The sequence below is a fragment of the Haliaeetus leucocephalus genome, unplaced genomic scaffold (assembly GCF_000737465.1).
Source record: "Haliaeetus leucocephalus isolate CR32 unplaced genomic scaffold, Haliaeetus_leucocephalus-4.0 Scaffold657, whole genome shotgun sequence".
NCBI lineage: Eukaryota > Metazoa > Chordata > Aves > Accipitriformes > Accipitridae > Haliaeetus > Haliaeetus leucocephalus.
Window position 1 is genome coordinate 1,291,317 of NW_010973093.1, and position 4,045 is coordinate 1,295,361.

The following is a 4,045-nucleotide window of genomic DNA, read 5'->3' on the forward strand; positions in this document are numbered from 1 at the left end:
CAGGATCAGCCTCCCCCCAGCCCTGTCCCCCTCACCCACCCGAGGCTGACCCCCCCAGCCCTCCCATACTCCTGCTCAACCCCTGGCTGAAGGGCTGGCCCTGCCTCGCTCAGCACCAGCCAGGCAGCTGAAACTCAGTGAAACCGTGTCTTTCCTACTAAAATAAGTGTGATCTGGGGGTGTAGGTTTGGAGACCCTAATGCAAAGCTGCTCTGCAGGGCTGGCTCTGAGGTTTTCACCTGCCTGAGCTGGCTGAACAGACCGGAGGACGCTCGAGCAAATGGCGGCATCTTCGTTAACCAAAGCATCCCAGGAAAGGACTGAGCATGAGTCCGTGGCTGAAGGCTCAGCCGCAGCCCTGGGAGGCCAGGAGTCCTCGCAAACCCAGACGGTGCTTGAGCTGAGATGGCTGACGCCAGGCTGCTGAGCGGCAGAGGCAGACATACTCACGCTGGCCCTCAAACACCCCCCAGGTGCCAGTTTCTGGGAGCAGGGACTCGTCGGGCACTGCGGGACTGGTCCCCACAGGGCGATGCTGTACCTGGCCGGTGCAGCGGCAGTCCTGGGGGAGCCTCTCCTTCCCTTTGTACCTTCCCAGGACACCTTTGAGCGTGCTGGTCTGGGCAGCCCTTTAGGAGAGCAGGTTTGAACTCTCCCAGGCCAAGCACTAGCCAAAATCTCCCACCTCTAGCCACAGGGGCAGCAGGGAGCACCTTTACCCCAGTCTGATTGTATACCTGGTAAAAAAAGAGACCCTCTGCTGTTATTTAAAAGCCCAGAACACACCCAAATCCAGGAGCACTTTCCTGCAGCTATTTAAGGGTATAAACCTGAGGGAAGCAGCGGACACCAGGTCCTCTTGTGCGAGGGGTTTAAATATTTGACTCAAGCTTGGAGGTGCCTCTTTAGGGACAAACACCAAACTGTTTTCTGAATACCTGCTGTCCTAAACACTTATGCAAACATAGCCATTATAACACTGAGCGTTACAAGCTGCTCCTGATATAGTAAAAGTTGAAAGATCAAGAAAATGAGAATGAGCAAGAGGGAGCCATGAGCAATCACAAAGCTTAATTAAATGTTTGATGAATTTATGATCTTGCTGAGAAGGCACAAGCAGAGGCCTTGCCTGATAGATAGGGCCAGAAAAGATAAGAACTCCTGCCTTTGTTCCCGTCCTTGTAGATGATTTAGCTTAAACTAGCCATATAGTTTTACATCACTAATGAAAACTTAGATAATAAGTGCACTAACAAGCATTTTTAGGGACTAACGAGCATTCTTTAGGATAAGATGTACCAAAACATGTAAAGGCCCATACTGTGCAGAATCACCTGAGGAGGGTCAAGTAGCAGACAAGTGAGGAAGACTATGGAAGACCACCAGAGGACTCCTGAAGACCACCAGAGACCTTCAATGCGCCTGCGTAAAGGACATTTGCATATGCTAATAGTTTCCCAGAAAACTAATGAATATGTATAACATTTCTCGGAAATCTAGTGAATATGTATGTAGAACATGTACTTAACCTGCACAATTAGGCCTGACAGTGTGCACGATAGGTGGAGTGACCCCCCGTGCACCCAGCGCTGCAATAAAGAACGCCTGCTTTCTAAAACTCCAAAATCAAGTGTTAGAGAGTTTCTTCAACTGGCTTTTTCGGTATCGCTCCAATAGCTGTTCCCACTGGTCTCTCCCCCCCAGACCTGTCTCTGCCAGCCCAGGGCTCTGCCTGCCTTTGGGGCCAGCAAGGCTGGCTGCAATTTGCTGCTGCCATGCAACACCAAGCAGCAATTTTTGCTCCTCTCCCCTTCTGAGGGCTCAGCTATGATCTCTTTTCTCTGATTTCAAAGCTCTCCCTCCCTCTCGTGGACATGAAAGCTCAAAGAGGAAAAAGAAAACCCAACTCCTCAAGCTGCAGCTTTCCATTGTAAATCTTTTAAGCCATTTCTGTCTGATTTGGATTTCCACTGCATCTCCCAGAGATCCATTCCCTATCTAAACCAAACTGCATTTCAGGATGATGCTTGAACCAAGCAGACATGTCAACTGAAGCATGTTTTACAAACAACAGCTCCTCTCTCATGGCCGTGGTAGTTCAGACGGACTTGGGTTAGGTTGGCACTGCAGCACCCGCAGTCAGATGCCCCAACGCAAACATGTGCACGTCGCACACCAAGGGACCCACTCCAACAGCAGAACAGCCATCAGGTTTATCACAGGCACATTTCTGCCATGCTGCCTTCCTCATATGCTGGCACGAAGCTTTGCTGCTCCTCTGGAGTCTGTAAGTGGGAGGATAAAACTGTCAACTGTTGGCTTGGTGCGTGGATTCCTGCTGCAGAGCTGGCTCTGCTCTTCCCCCAGGGCAGAGGGAGAGGAGGACAACACAAACCTGCGGCGCTGCATCGAGCAGAGCCTTGGTTGAGAGCCTTGCAGTGAGGTGGTGGGTCTAAGCCGCCTTTGGCATTGCAGGGAGAGCTGTAGAGAATAAACCCACTGAAGGTTACCAGCTCCAGAGACTCACACCATGCACAGACCATCCCTGTGCCACCAGCCCCTGCAGCCTGGGAGGGTTGGTAGCCTTACAACGTGCCTTTTCCTTTTGCTTTCAGCCACCCTTGGAGACCAGATCCCCAGCCTGCTGCACCCCTGCCCAAATAACCCATCTATGTCCCAGGCCAGGAATTTATTTTGCAGTTTCTGGATGGGGTATCCTCCTACTGATCTTTGCCTACAATGCCGTGGGTGGCGAGTTGCACTGGTGTTTGGGAAGAAACTGGGTGTTTTAATGGTCCCACTCTGCAGCATGAGGGTAGACCTGGCCTCTCTGTGACCTGACGGGAGCTCAGGGGAGACCAAAGACATCGCTAGAGTCAATAAACCCAAATGCCAGTACCTTGCTGTGGCTGTTTGAGGGCACAGGGAGCTGGGGCAGTTCCCGCAGGGTGAAAGCTCCCTGGGGCTGGGCTTTCCCCACGAGCTGGGCCTGCAACCTCCAGGGCCATGGCTGGGGATGTGGCGCAGCCCTCGCCGAGGGCAGAAGTGACTCCCTGAGGGCGTGTGGCCAGTCTGGGACCAGGAGAGGAAGGCAGAGCTGCGCTGCTGTGTCTCAGCACCTGCTGTGCCCTGTGGGATACCTGGCATTCTGCGGCACTGCTCCTAATTGCCTGCTTTCCCCTGCGAGATAACGTCAGGAACAGAGCGTCCTCACACCACCACAAAGTGGTGTATTTGCTTCCCTGTGCATTCGCTTCCCCATGTACCTCGTCTGTGTAGCTGAACAGAAGCCGGTTTGGTGGAGCTGCTCGTGGGCTGCTGAGGGTGAAGGGGGTTCTCTGTCCCGTGGCAGCAATGTCACAGGGCTGTGACTGTCCCCAGACCTCCCAGCACTGCCAGCAGGCTTAGATCTGAGCGTCCATTAAGACAACTGAGAAGCTGTGGAGTGGGTTAGGTATAGGAATAATTGATTTGTTAAATATTTCTCTCTCCACAGGAATAAAGCGAGACAGCCTAGGGGCCACATAAAGTGTCCTTGGAGAGCTGATTGCACCGGCCAGTCCTGAGACTTCCATCTGTGAAGGCTCTGAAGGAATAAAACAGGCAATTTTGCAGGCAGGAAAAGAAGGCAGATGTGAAAAAGATTTGTTCTCGCTGCAGTGATTTACCGTGATCCCTCACCCCTGGGGAGAAATACAGATCCTCCCGCAAACCTGATCTCACCTCTGGGGTGTTTAGGTGCAAGGATTTAGCTGCGTACTGGACAATTTGGACACGTTCGCAGCCTGAGAGGACCCCATTCCTAAAAAAATACACGCTGCAGCCCCTGGGGTTAGACAAGCCCTCTCCCAGTGACCGCTACCGGCGGGGAGCAATAAGGGAGACCACCCAGACACCCCACTTTGGGTATCCAGCTCGGCTACCCCAGCCCCATCCCGGGGGCGGTCGCACCACCAAAGGACATTTTACCCCGCCGGATTTACACCCCCGCCCCCCTCCCGGGGCAAACCGGGGGCCGCGCCGGGCTCCCCTCCCCGGGGCCGGG